A 15,666-nucleotide genomic window follows, 5' to 3' on the forward strand; every position below is an offset into this window, starting at 1 on the left:
TTCCCAAAGAACTGGGGACAAGAGTCTCTTGCATCCGTGTGCTTTCTTTTCTCGCCGGTTGTCCCCTGCAGAAAGGAACTATGACATTGCGGACAAGGAATTGTTGGCGATTATTGAAGCTTTTAAGGAATGGAGACACCACTTACAGGGAGCGGCGCAGCAAGTGATAGTTCTCACAGACCATCGTAACCTTGAATTCCTTAAATCGGCCAGGTGCCTGTCTCCACGGCAAGCCCGTTGGAGCTTGTTCCTTAACCAGTTCAATTTTATCGTTACATACCGTCCAGGTTCACGTAATGGGAAAGCCGATGCCTTGTCCCGAATCCACGCCATGGACTCCGTGCCTGGAACCCCGTCTCAGACCGTGTTATCTGATGCCAATTTCGTTGGAGTAATCCAGGAGCAGGACTTGTGGAAGGACATCAAGCTGGCCTATGATGGTGACGTATTTCTTGCTGCCCCCCCGAATGATGTGACTCTTGTCCTTCGGAATGGTGTGTGGTTGAGAGAGCGACGTATTTATGTCCCGGAGGCTGTAAGACTTCGGGTTCTCAAATTGGTCCATGACTCCGTGTTGGCAGGTCATAGGGGGGTACAGAAGACGCAGGAATTTCTGAGTCGTTTTTTCTGGTGGCCAACCTGTTTAAAGGATGTGAAAGACTATGTCCACTCATGTGTGGTTTGTGCTCGGTGCAAGGTCCCTCGTGTGGCTCCTACGGGACTCCTTCAACCGTTACCCGTTCCATCTCGCCCTTGGGGATCCATCTCAATGGATTTTATTGTGGAGTTGCCAGTCTCAGGCGGTAACAATACCATTTTAGTGGTGGTGGATCGGTTGACCAAAGCTGCTCACTTTATTCCATGTACCGGTCTTCCCTCAGCCGCAGAGACAGTGGATTTGGTTATCCAGAATGTATTTCGACTGCATGGGGTACCAGATGAGATCATCTCTGACCGGGGCGTGCAGTTCACGTCTAAATTCTGGAAGGGGTTTTGTTCGGCACTCCGTATTGATGTCTGTTTGTCTTCTGCATACCATCCTCAGACAAATGGGCAAACCGAACGGACTAATCAAACCCTGGAACAGTACCTACGTTGTTATGTCAGCCATCTGCAGGATGATTGGTTGAAGCTGCTTCCTTTGGCAGAGTTCTCGTATAACAACACTCAGAGCAGCTCCACTAAGGTAACACCCTTTTTCGCTAACTTGGGTTACCATCCGAATGTTTTGCCTAGGTCACCGGTGGCGGTTTCGGTGCCAGCGGTGGAAGACAGAGTGACGGAGCTACGACAGAATCTGGAGGTTTTAAAGGACTCTTTGGCTTCGGCTCAGGAGCGTTACAAGAAGTCGGCAGACACTCACCGGAAACAGGCACCCATGTATAAGGTAGGGGACTCGGTGTGGTTGTCCACCAAAAATCTGAAATTGGGTGTTCCTTCGCAGAAGCTGGGGCAGAAATTCATCGGTCCGTTTAGGATCACCGGGATCGTGAGCACTGTTGCCTGTCGGCTGAGGTTGCCGCACCATTTGAAGGTACACCCGGTCTTTCATGTTTCTCTACTCAAACCTGTCTCCCCTAATAAGTTTCATGGTCGTATCGTGCCTCCTCCTCCGCCTGTGATGGTTGACGGCCAGGAGCAGTTCGTGGTTGAGGACATTATTGACTCCCGGCTCCATCGGCATCGGCTTCAGTATCTGGTACGTTGGCAGGGGTACTCCCCCGAGGACGATTCCTGGGAACCCGTGGGTAACATTCGTGCGCCCCGGAAGGTTGCTCAGTTTCATCGGCGGTACCCGGACAAGCCAGGCCCTGATCCGTCCTGAGGCCGTTTCTGGGGGGGGGGGGAGTACTGTCAGAGTTCCGGGATTTCCAGTTCTCTTTTGAAAGAGCTTGCCCTTTTTTAACATGGAGTTTGCTGTTCTGTTGCCCTACTTCTTGTCCATCTGTTTAAAAGGCCGCCCCTAAGCTTAGTCCAGTGCCTGAGCATACTGCTTGCTGTGTACTCCTGCTTTGCTGCTCTTGGTTCCTGATTGACATTTGGATCCTCCTGAAAAACAACCGACACCGACTCTGGACTTTCTCCTGGTCTCATCAAGCTGTGCCCGGACTCCGTCTGCCGTCTTTGTTCAGCACTTCTGCCCGGTTCCTTCCGGTTCGTAACCACTCTGGACTCTCATCTCGTATGGACATTTTTGGACTATACCTATTGCCCTTTGTGTCCCGGCTGCTGCGCATTTAGGCCTTCTGGGGTGATTGCCAGACAGTCCCTGTATAGGGGTTCGCTCTTGGTGGTCTCCCTGGGGGAGTCCGGTGCGTGGCCCCGGGAATTCCCCTTCGCTCCGACCCTGGAAAGTATTTCCTGTGTTTTAGGTTCTACTGTGTTTTGTTCCGTTTATGTACATCTTGTTGGTTACATATTATAAACATCTTTGCACCAAGAACTCGTCTCTGGTTGTCATTGCCCTAACGCAATCGAAATCCTCAGTACATACAATAGTATTACAAACGGGTACGGTGCGGCGCACCCGACACTTGTCAAAGGGCTCCCCGGAGGCTGGTGGTGACCGGACCCCAGCCTGCTCTGCTGCGGGTCCTACCTCCAATCTGCCTCTCCGGAGGCTAACGGGACGGGAAGGCATGTTAAGGGGGGCAGACAGGGCAATATTTACAAGCCCAAAGGTTTTTGGGTGGCCGGAAAGTCCACGGCCTTGTCCATGAGCAGTCACTCACGCAACAGGGTGTAAAACGGGGCTTTCAAAAACACAAGTCCCAACGGGGACAGGTTCTTTTTAGCTACAACAGCTACCATCTTACTCCAACTCTTCCTCCGACGCGGATTCAGCCTTCGCCTCAAACATCTCCAGCACGCAACAGGCCTGGTGGGAAAGGGCCATTCGGTATCCATTTCCCTCGCAGCGCGGGATGTACGTGGCCGTCGGAGCACTGCCATCAAGGAGACTTTCGTCGGCCTCCTCCGACCCTGAAACCGGCTCTGTATCGGGACCGGAGTCACTGCTATCAGTCCCCGCTTGGCTGGGTCTCACTTCCCTCTGGGCCGGGCGGGCTGCCGGGGCCATCTCTTTCTCTACGGCCAGCGGGTTGTCGTCAGCCGTCGTACCCTCCAGGCTGACTGCTCCTTCAGCCACCCCGACCTTCGGGCCTTCCGGAGTTATCGCTTCGGGCCCCGCCGCCATGGCCGAGGGCAGCGGGCCAGGCAGATCAGCAGTGGCGGTTCCCACGGGTGACGGTGGAGACCGTATAAGGGCTAGGGGTAGACCGGATCTCCCAGCCGCAGCGGCCAGTCCCTGCGGGACATGGAGGCGTGGGTCACTCACCAGCTCCTCCAACTCGGCCTCCATCTCGTGCACCCGGGCGATCGCAGCCAGCGCCTCCACCTCTGCGGTCCACCGCTCCATCAAGAGGCGTATCTGACTCCGGTGGCGCTGACAAATTTCTGCCGTCCTGGCTCTCATCCATGCCGCGGTTCCGGGCACGGGCTCTGGATCCTCGGGCTGCTCGGATGGGGCGGACATGCTGCTTCTGCACCGACGGTGTCCAGGAACGGAGCGGATGCAGGGTCCTGGAGTCCCTGCCTTTTTATCTTCTCGGTTACATCAGGCAGCCTTCTCGCCCGCTTCCCCCTTGGTTTTCTCTTCGCACTCCTCCTTCGGGGGTGGGGCTTCACTTTCGCGCCTTCACTGCTCGGGGAAGACGACTCGAGCGGGAAACTTTCGCGCCAAGATGGCGGGACTTCAACTTTTTCGGCAAGACGCCTCTGACGGAAACTTCTAAGGCGCACTTCCACAGGTAAGTGGACTGTCCGAATCCTGTTCGTGACGCCAGAAGAGTCGCTGTGTACTGCCCTGAGAGGGGCCCAGCCTGCTTCTCCGCTGCTCGGGCCGAGCCGCTCGAGGTCCGGGCTCGGGTTGTCGGTGGCACGAGCGCCTCCGGACCGGGGGCCACGTCGCTCTGATAAGGGAGAGGCAGTGGGGGTGGTGGTGGTGCTGGACGAGGCACGTAGCCGGGGAGGGCCGCGCTGTCGTGGTGATGGGATGCACCACCGCTGCGGCTGAAGTGATGGCGGACTCGTCCGGGATCGGTGTTGCGGCCGCAGCCGAGATGGTAGCCCCTCCGTGGCTAGGGGCGGTGTGTCCCGGGGCCCAGTTTGGGGGACTGAAAGCGCTGATGTTGTTGTCGGGGTGCAGGGTGCCGTGCCGCGGTGTAGGTTCGTGCCCGGATGGCACTAGTGTACTCACGATTAATTCACACTCAGAGTCACTGGTAAACCAAAGTTCGGATATGGTCGGTTCCCGTGGCCGGCTGCTGATGTCCCCTGTGGGGTTGATGGTGGTCCCTTTCCCATGCACCTCTGGTTGTTGTGTTTCGGCTCCCCTGCCTGGGCAGTGGTAGCCCGCTCCCCGGCGTTGAGCTGCCGGAGGAGCCCTCGGTTGCCCGCAGGCGCTGGCCCGTCGGGTGTTTAGCTCTTGGCGGTGGCGCTCACCCGGTCTCGGTGGGCTTTTGCTTTCTTTCGGGACTTTGGGTGTGGATGAACCCGTGAGATCCAGCCAGCAATCAGTCAATTTGCCTATACTCGGTGGCTTCTAAGCTAGGACGGGGTCTGAGTACCCGGTTTCTGGTGCTACGGTTGACTCCCCGGTTCAGGACCGGCGGGCTCCAACCCAGGCCCGGTCCGTACGGTTCCGCCGGTTGCTGTACCGGTACCCCTGCAGGTGGCCACCACCGTCTGCCTGCCTGACATTTCAAGGGGCCCAGGCTCCTACCCTGGTCCCTGACAGCTCTGCTCCTCTACCACTTCACTCTCTCTCTACTTCAAACTTCTTCTGTATTTCCTGCCTCAGGCCAGTAGTCTCCTCGGTGGGCGTGCCTTTCCGCCTGACTCCGCCCACCTGGTGTGCCCTACTGGCCCTGAGGGAGGCATCAGGTCTCCCTTTCGGGTGACGTGTGTGTGACCTCACAGGGGGCGGGGGCGTGTGTATGTGGTGGTGTTGTTACCTGTGACCCATGGGGTCCAGAGCGTCACACTACCTAAGGAAGGAATCCAGCTTGGGAAAATCCAGTCACCGGACTACAGGCTTTGCGGTCCTCAGACAGATTCCTAAATCTGGCGTTATTCCATTCTCAGTGAGTGCCCGCCGAAAGCGGGCTGCTGCTGGTTTGGAGTAAGTAGCCCTGGAAGCTCTGAGGCATGGACATTCTAATCCCTGGTGAGCCAGCGGAAGGGTGAGAAACTGTTGCCGGTTACATTTGTGTGTTATGCTGGTTATGTGTTATGTGCCGTTCATTGTTTGGGGATCCAATAAAGTCTTAGGCTATGTTCACACTAGAAAAATTATTTTTCTTAAGAAATTTCTTAAGAGTGAAGCATTAGTGCACCTGCGTTAAAAAACGCACCAAAAACGCACCTGCGTTTTTGCCGCTTTTTTGGTGCGTTTTTAACGCTGGTTGCTCCCTGCATTATTGTGACAATTATCTATGGCAAATAACGCAGTTAGCTGCAGAAAAGAAGTGACATGCTCATTCTTTTTCTTAAGAAAATCTACTGAAAGAATTTTCTTAAGAAAAAAACGCAGTGTGTGCACAGCTAATTTTTTTTGCCATAGGTTTTGCTGGGGAATGTCTGCAGAAAGGTTACAAGAATTTCTCAAGAAATTTCTGCAGCAAAAACGGACCAAAAACGCAGGTAAAAAACGCAGTGTGTGACCATAGCCTTAATATTGTGATTCCCTCACCCTGTGTTGTCTGAGTAGTGTTCCGCCCACGGTTGAGGAGGCCGGCGTTCAGTTGGGATGAGCCCTGGGCCCATGCGGTCTTTCTAAAGGCGGCCCGGCCAGCGGACGAGAGCACCCACTGACGCCCGTGTCTCCACAACAGATTGTAGTGTAACACAATAGGTAAAAAGCCAAGGGAGTGAATACTTTTGCAAAGCACTATACCGTTGATAGGGGGCGAACAGCTATATACTGGTGATAAGAAGCGACCAGGTATATAATGGTAAGAAGATATTGAGTATCAGACTGCGGCCCTGCTAGGAAACTCGGATAACATTTAAACCAAGGTACCTTTTATCTTCTGTGGAGTAATTCTGATTTTCTTATCTGGTTCAGACCCGATGACTACTTTTCCCTGATTTTCTGCAGGATGTCCCGACACGGTGCCCTTAAAAAAAATAAAAAAAAAAATCACAGAATAATTATAGTGCTACTGAATAAAAGTAAACACTACTCCCCTTCCCTTGCGTATTGTTCCCTCACACTGTTACCCTTCCTTCCCAAATTGTCCCCTCACACTCACCCCACTTCTTCCTATACTGTCCTCTCACAATCTCCTTTCTCGTACTGTCCCGTCACTCTTTCCCCCTTCCTTCCCATACTTCCCCTCACACTCCCACCCCTTCCTTCCCATACTGTCACTCACACTCCCTCCCCTTCCTTCCCATACTGTCCCTCACACTCCCTCCCCTTCCTTCCCATACTGTCCCGTCACAATCTCCCTTCCCATACTGTCCCCTCACACTCTGCTTGCTTCCCATACTGTCCCACCACACTCCCTCACCTTCCTTCCATACTGTCCCATCACACTTCCTCCCATTTCTTCCCATACTGTTCCCTCACACTCACTCCCCCTTTCTTCCCATATTGATCCTCATATTCCCTCCCCTTTCTTCCCATACTGTCCCGTCACAATCTCCCTTCCCGTACTGTCCCCACTAACTCTCCGCATTTCTTCTCATACTGTCACCTCACACTCCCTCCACTTCCTTCCCATACAGTTCCCTCAGTCGCCGCTTCCTTCCCATACTGTCTCATCACACTCCCTCACCTTCCTTCCATACTGTCCCGTCACACTTCCTCCCATTTCTTCCCATACTGTCCCTACACAGTTTCTCCCCCTTCCTTCCCATACTGCCCCTCACACTCCATCCCCTTTGTTCCCATACTGTTCTGTCACAATCTCCCTTCCCCTACTGTCATCTCAAACATTCTCCCATTCCTTCCCATACTGTCTCCTCACACTTCCTCCCCTTACTGTTCCTTTACAATCCCACCTCCACCTATACTGTCTCCCTCACACTCACCCTCCCTCCCTCTATACCGTCCCCTCACACACCTCCATACTGTCCCCTTATATGCTCCCTCTTCTTTCCCATTCTGTTCTCCTCACACTCTTACCCTCCTCCATACTGTCCCCCTCACACTCCTCCCCCTTCTCCATACTGTCCACCTCACACTATTCCCCCTTCTCCATACTGTCCCCCATCACACAGCCCACTCCCCCATACTTTTCGTCCTCACTCTCCCTCCCACACATTCCTCTTCACACGCTCCACTCCCCCTCCATACTGTCCCCTTCACACGCTCCACTCCCCCTCCATACTGTCCCCTTCACATGCCCCACTCCCCCTCCATACTGTCCCCTTCACACGCCCCACTCCCCCTCCATACTGTCCCCTTCACACGCCCCACTCCCCCTCCATACTGTCCCCTTCACACGCACCACTCCCCCTCCATACTGTCCCCTTCACACGCACCACTCCCCTCATACTGTCCCCTTCTCATGCCCCACTCCCCCCATACTGTCCCCTTCACACACCCCGTTCCCCCCCATACTGTCCCCTTCACATGACCCATTCCCCCCTTACTGTCCCCTTCACATGCTTCACTCCACCCCATACTGTCCCCTTCAACGCCCCACTCCCCGCCATACTGTCCCCTTCAGATGCCCCACTCCCCCCATACTGTCCCCTTCAACGGTCCACTGCCCCCATACTGTCTCCTTCACATGCCCCACTCCCCTCCATACTGTCCCCTTCAACAGCCCACTCCCCCCATACCGTCCCCTTCAAATGCCCTAGTCATCCCACATTCTGTCCTCTTCACATGCCCTTGTCCCCCCTATAATGTCCTCTTCACACACCCTAGTCCCCCATATTGACCCCTTCACATGCCCTACTCCCCCCATCCTGTCCCCTTCACACGAACAACTCCCCCCCCATACTGTCTGCTTCACATTCCTCACTCCCCTCATACTGTCCCCTTCACACGCCCTACTCCACCCCATACTGTCCCCTTCACACGCCACACTCCCCCCCCCCCATACTGTCCCCTTCAAACACACCCACATACTGTCCCCATCACACGCTGCACTCCCCCCACATACTGTCCCCTTCACACGCTCTACTCCCCCCCCATACTGTCCCCTTCACACGCCCCATTTCCCCCCTATACTGTCCCCTTCACACGCCCCACTCCCCCCCATACTGTCCCCTTCACACACGCCATTCCACCCCATACTGTCCCCTTCACACACCCCACTCCCTCATACTGTCCCCTTCACACGCCCCACTCCCCCCCATACTGAAGGGGACAGTATGGGGTGGAGTGGCGTGTGTGAAGGGTCACACACGCCACTCCACCCCATACTGTCCCCTTCACACACCCCACTCCCTCATACTGTCCCCTTCAAACACCCCACTCTACCTCTATATTGTCCCATTCATACACACCACTTCCTTCCCATACTGTCCCCTTCACACGCCCCACTTCCTTCCCATACTGTCCCTTCTCCCCTCATACTGTTCCCTCACACTTCCTTCTACCACCATACTGTTCCCTCACACTCCCTTCTCTCCTCATACTGTGCCCTCACACTCCCTTCTGTCCTCATACTGTGCCCTCACACTCCCTTCTCTCCTCATACTGTGCCCTCACACTCCCTTCTCTCCTCATACTGTGCCCTCACACTCCCTTCTCTCATACTGTGCCCTCACACTCCCTTCTCTCCTCATACTGTCCCCTCACACTCCCTTCTCTCCTCATACTGTCCCCTCACACTCTCCTCTCCCATCATACTCTTCTCCATACTCTCACCTCCCCTCATACTGTCCCCTCACACTCCCTTCTCTCCTCATACTGTCCCCTTACACTCCCACCTCCCCTCATACTGTCCCCTCACACTCCCTTCTCTCCTCATACTGTCCCCTCACACTCCCTTCTCCCCTCATACTGTCCCCTCACACTCCCACCTCCCTTCATACTGTCCCCTCACACTCCCACCTCCCCTCATACTGTTCCTCACACTCCCTTCTCTCCTCATACTGTCCCCTCACACTCCCTTCTCTCCTTATACTGTCCCCTCACTCCCTTCTCTCCTCATACTGTCGCCTCACACTCCCTTCTCTCCTCATACTGTCGCCTCACACTCCCTTCTCTCCTCATACTGTCGCCTCACACTCCCTTCTCTCCTCATACTGTCCCCTCACACTCCCTTCTCTCCTCATACTGTCGCCTCACACCCCCTTCTCTCCTCATACTGTCCCCTCACACTCCCACCTCCTCTCATACTGTCCCCTCACACTCCCTTCTCTCCTCATACTGTCCCCTCACACTCCCTTCTCTCCTCATACTGTCCACACACTCCCTTCTCTCCTCATACTGTCCCCTCACACTCCCTTCTCTCCTCATACTGTCGCCTCACACCCCCTTCTCTCCTCATACTGTCCCCTCACACTCCCACCTCCCCTCATACTGTCCCCTCACACTCCCTTCTCTCCTCATACTGTCCTCTCACACTCCCACCTCCCCTCATACTGTCCCCTCACACTCCCTTCTCTCCTCATACTGTCCCCTCACACTCCCTTCTCTCCTCATACTGTCCCCTCACACTCCCACCTCCCCTCATATTGTCCCCTCACACTCCCACCTCCCCTCATACTGTCCCCTCACACTCCCTTCTCTCCTCATACTGTCCCCTCACACTCCCTTCTCTCCTCATACTGTCCCCTCACACTCCCTTCTCTCCTCATACTGTCCCCTCACACTCCCTTCTCTCCTTATGTCGCCTCACACCCCCTTCTCTCCTCATACTGTCCCCTCACACTCCCTTCACTCCTCATACTGTCCCCTCACACTCCCACCTCCCCTCATACTGTCCCCTCACACTCCCTTCTCTCCTCATACTGTCCCCTCACACTCCCTTCTCTCCTCATACTGTCGCCTCACACTCCCTTCTCTCCTCATACTGTCGCCTCACACTCCCTTCTCTCCTCATACTGTCGCCTCACACTCCCTTCTCTCCTCATACTGTCCCCTCACACTCCCACCTCCCCTCATACTGTCCCCTCACACTCCCTTCTCTCCTCATACTGTCCCCTCACACTCCCTTCTCTCCTCATACTGTCGCCTCACACCCCCTTCTCTTCTCATACTGTCCCCTCACACTCCCACCTCCTCTCATACTGTCCCCTCACACTCCCTTCTCTCCTCATACTGTCCCCTCACACTCACTTCTCTCCTCATACTGTCCCCACACTCCCTTCTCTCCTCATATTGTCCCCTCACACTCCCTTCTCTCCTCATACTGTCGCCTCACATCCCCTTCTCTCCTCATACTGTCCCCTCACACTCCCACCTCCCCTCATACTGTCCCCTCACACTCCTTTCTCTCCTCATACTGTCCTCTCACACTCCCACCTCCCCTCATACTGTCCCCTCACACTCCCTTCTCTCCTCATACTGTCCCCTCACACTCCCTTCTCTCCTCATACTGTCCCCTCACACTCCCACCTCCCCTCATATTGTCCCCTCACACTCCCACCTCCCCTCATACTGTCCCCTCACACTCCCTTCTCTCCTCATACTGTCCCCTCACACTCCCTTCTCTCCTCATACTGTCCCCTCACACTCCCTTCTCTCCTCATACTGTCCCCTCACACTCCCTTCTCTCCTTATGTCGCCTCACACCCCCTTCTCTCCTCATACTGTCCCCTCACACTCCCTTCTCTCCTCATACTGTCCCCTCACACTCCCTTCTCTCCTCATACTGTCGCCTCACACCCCCTTCTCTCCTCATACTGTACCCACACTCCCTTCTCTCCTCATACTGTCCCCTCACACTCCCTTCTCTCCTCATACTGTCGCCTCACACCACCTTCTCTCCTCATACTGTCCCCTCACACTCCCACCTCCCCTCATACTGTCCCCTCACACTCCCTTCTCTCCTCATACTGTCCCTTCACACTCTCTTCTCTCCTCATACTGTCCCCTCACACTCCCACCTCCCCTCATATTGTCCCCTCACACTCCCACCTCCCCTCATACTGTCCCCTCACACTCCCTTCTCTCCTCATACTGTCCCCTCACACTCCCTTCTCTCCTCATACTGTCCCCTCACACTCCCTTCTCTCCTCATACTGTCCCCTCACACTCCCTTCTCTCCTCATACTGTCCCCTCACACTCCCTTCTCTCCTCATACTGTCCCCTCACACTCCCTTCTCTCCTTATGTCGCCTCACACCCCCTTCTCTCCTCATACTGTCCCCTCACACTCCCTTCTCTCCTCATACTGTCACCTCACACTCCCTTCTCTCCTCATACTGTCCCCTCACACTCCCTTCTCTCCTCATACTGTCCCCTCACACTCCCACCTCCTCTCATACTGTCCCCTCACACTCCCACCTCCCCTCATACTGTCCCCTCACACTCCCTTCTCTCCTCATACTGTCCTCTCACACTTCCTTCTCTCCTCATACTGTCCCCTCACACTCCCTTCTCTCCTTATACTGTCCCCTCACTCCCTTCTCTCCTCATACTGTCGCCTCACACCCCCTTCTCTCCTCATACTGTCCCCTCACACTCCCACCTCCCCTCATACTGTCCCCTCACACCCCCTTCTCTCCTCATACTGACCCCTCACACTACCTTCTCTCCTCATACTGTCCCCTCACACTCCCTTCTCTCCTCATACTGTCCCCTCACACTTCCTTCTCTCCTCATACTGTCCCCTCACACTCCCTTCTCTCCTTATACTGTCCCCTCACTCCCTTCTCTCCTCATACTGTCGCCTCACACCCCCTTCTCTCCTCATACTGTCCCCTCACACTCCCACCTCCCCTCATACTGTCCCCTCACACCCCCTTCTCTCCTCATACTGTCCCCTCACACTCCCTTCTTTCCTCATACTGTCCCCTCACACTCCCTTCTCTCCTCATACTGTCGCCTCACACCCCCTTCTCTCCTCATACTGTCCCCTCACACTCCCACCTCCTCTCATACTGTCCCCTCACACTCCCTTCTCTCCTCATACTGTCCCCTCACACTCCCTTCTCTCCTCATACTGTCCCCTCACACCCCCTTCTCTCCTCATACTGTCCCCTCACACTCCCACCTCCCCTCATACTGTCCCCTCACACTCCCTTCTCTCCTCATACTGTCCTCTCACACTCCCACCTCCCCTCATACTGTCCCCTCACACTCCCTTCTCTCCTCATACTGTCCCCTCACACTCCCTTCTCTTCTCATACTGTCGCCTCACACTCCCTTCTCTCCTCATACTGTCGCCTCACACCCCCTTCTCTCCTCATACTGTCCCCTCACACTCCCACCTAACCCTCATACTGTCCCCTCACACTCCCATCTCCCCTCATGCTGTCCCCTCACACTCCCACCTCCCCTCATACTGTCCCCTCACACTCCCTTCTCTCCTCATACTGTCCCCTCACACTCCCTTCTCTCCTCATACTGTCCCCTCAAACTCCCACCTCCCCTCATATTGTCCCCTCACACTCCCACCTCCCCTCATACTGTCCCCTCACACTCCCTTCTCTCCTCATACTGTCCACTCACACTCCCTTCTCTCCTCATACTGTCCCCTCACACTCCCTTCTCTCCTCATACTGTCCCCTCACACTCCCTTCTCTCCTTATGTCGCCTCACACCCCCTTCTCTCCTCATACTGTCCCCTCACACTCCCTTCTCTCCTCATACTATCGCCTCACACCCCCTTCTCTCCTCATACTGTCCCCTCACACTCCCACCTCCCTTCATACTGTCCCCTCACACTCCCTTCTCTCCTCATACTGTCCTCTCACACTCCCACCTCCCCTCATACTGTCCCCTCACACTCCCTTCTCTCCTTATATTGTCCCCTCACACTCCCACCTCCCCTCATACTGTCCCCTCACACTCCCTTCTCTCCTCATACTGTCCCCTCACACTCCCTTCTCTCCTCATACTGTCCCCTCACACTCCCTTCTCTCATACTGTCCCCTCACACTCCCTTCTCTCCTCATACTGTCGCCTCACACCCCCTTCTCTCCTCATACTGTCCCCTCACACTCCCACCTCCCCTCATACTGTCCCCTCACACTCCCTTCTCTCCTCATACTGTCCTCTCACACTCCCACCTCCCCTCATACTGTCCCCTCACACTCCCTTCTCTCCTCATACTGTCCCCTCACACTCCCACCTCCCCTCATATTGTCCCCTCACACTCCCACCTCCCCTCATACTGTCCCCTCACACTCCCTTCTCTCCTCATACTGTCCACTCACACTCCCTTCTCTCCTCATACTGTCCCCTCACACTCCCTTCTCTCCTCATACTGTCCCCTCACACTCCCTTCTCTCCTTATGTCGCCTCACACCCCCTTCTCTCCTCATACTGTCCCCTCACGCTCCCTTCTCTCCTCATACTGTCGCCTCACACCCCCTTCTCTCCTCATACTGTCCCCTCACACTCCCACCTCCCCTCATACTGTCCCCTCACACTCCCTTCTCTCCTCATACTGTCCTCTCACACTCCCACCTCCCCTCATACTGTCCCCTCACACTCCCTTCTCTCCTCATACTGTCCCCTCACACTCCCTTCTCGTCTCATACTGTCGCCTCACACTCCCTTCTCTCCTCATACTGTCGCCTCACACCCCCTTCTCTCCTCATACTGTCCCCTCACACTCCCACCTCCCCTCATACTGTCCCCTCACACTCCCACCTCCCCTCATACTGTCCCCTCACACTCCCTTCTCTCCTCATACTGTCCCCTCACACTCCCTTCTCTCCTCATACTGTCGCCTCACACTCCCTTCTCTCCTCATACTGTCGCCTCACACTCCCACCTCCTCTCATACTGTCCCCTCACACTCCCACCTCCCCTCATACTGTCCCCTCACACTCCCTTCTCTCCTCCTACTGTCCCCTCACACTTCCTTCTCTCCTCATACTGTCCCCTCACACTCCCTTCTCTCCTTATACTGTCCCCTCACTCCCTTCTCTCCTCATACTGTCGCCTCACACCCCCTTCTCTCCTCATACTGTCCCCTCACACTCCCTTCTCTCCTCATACTGTCCCCTCACACTCCCTTCTCTCCTCATACTGTCGCCTCACACCCCCTTCTCTCCTCATACTGTCCCCTCACACTCCCACCTCCTCTCATACTGTCCCCTCACACTCCCTTCTCTCCTCATACTGTCCCCTCACACTCCCTTCTCTCCTCATACTGTCCCCACACTCCCTTCTCTCCTCATACTGTCCCCTCACACTCCCTTCTTTCCTTATACTGTCGCCTCACACCCCCTTCTCTCCTCATACTGTCCCCTCACACTCCCACCTCCCCTCATACTGTCCCCTCACACTCCCTTCTCTCCTCATACTGTCCCCTCACACTCCCACCTCCCCTCATGCTGTCCCCTCACACTCCCTTCTCTCCTCATACTGTCCCCTCACACTCCCTTCTCTCCTCATACTGTCGCTTCACACTCCCTTCTCTCATACTGTCGCCTCACACTCCCTTCTCTCCTCATACTGTCCCCTCACACTCCCTTCTCTCCTTATGTCGCCTCACACCCCCTTCTCTCCTCATACTGTCCCCTCACACTCCCTTCTCTCCTCATACTGTCCCCTCACACTCCCTTCTCTCCTCATACTGTCGCCTCACACCCCCTTCTCTCCTCATACCGTACCCACACTCCCTTCTCTCCTCATACTGTCCCCTCACACTCCCTTCTCTCCTCATACTGTCGCCTCACACCACCTTCTCTCCTCATACTGTCCCCTCACACTCCCACCTCCCCTCATACTGTCCCCTCACACTCCCTTCTCTCCTCATACTGTCCCCTCACACTCCCTTCTCTCCTCATACTGTCCCCTCACACTCCCACCTCCCCTCATATTGTCCCCTCACACTCCCACCTCCCCTCATACTGTCCCCTCACACTCCCTTCTCTCCTCATACTGTCCCCTCACACTCCCTTCTCTCCTCATACTGTCTCCTCACACTCCCTTCTCTCCTCATACTGTCCCCTCACACTCCCACCTCCCCTCATATTGTCCCCTCACACTCCCACCTCCCCTCATACTGTCCCCTCACACTCCCTTCTCTCCTCATACTGTCCCCTCACACTCCCTTCTCTCCTCATACTGTCCCCTCACACTCCCTTCTCTCCTCATACTGTCCCCTCACACTCCCTTCTCTCCTCATACTGTCCCCTCACACTCCCTTCTCTCCTTATGTCGCCTCACACCCCCTTCTCTCCTCATACTGTCCCCTCACACTCCCTTCTCTCCTCATACTGTCACCTCACACTCCCTTCTCTCCTCATACTGTCCCCTCACACTCCCACCTCCTCTCATACTGTCCCCTCACACTCCCACCTCCCCTCATACTGTCCCCTCACACTCCCTTCTCTCCTCATACTGTCCTCTCACACTCCCTTCTCTCCTCCTACTGTTCCCTCACACTTCCTTCTCTCCTCATACTGTCCCCTCACACTCCCTTCTCTCCTTATACTGTCCCCCTCACTCCCTTCTCTCCTCATACTGTCGCCTCACACCCCCTTCTCTCCTCATACTGTCCCCTCACACTCCCTTCT

General features: G+C 55.3%; 1 protein-coding gene across 1 annotated transcript in view; it reads left to right on the forward strand.

Moving 5' to 3' along the window:
- LOC142257955 (unconventional myosin-Ie-like) overlaps positions 1-15,666 on the forward strand; it is an 87,673-nt gene that overhangs the window by 22,800 nt on the left and 49,207 nt on the right. The window lies entirely within an intron of this gene.

The sequence above is a fragment of the Anomaloglossus baeobatrachus genome, chromosome 12 (assembly GCF_048569485.1).
Source record: "Anomaloglossus baeobatrachus isolate aAnoBae1 chromosome 12, aAnoBae1.hap1, whole genome shotgun sequence".
In the NCBI taxonomy this organism is placed as follows: Eukaryota; Metazoa; Chordata; class Amphibia; order Anura; family Aromobatidae; genus Anomaloglossus; species Anomaloglossus baeobatrachus.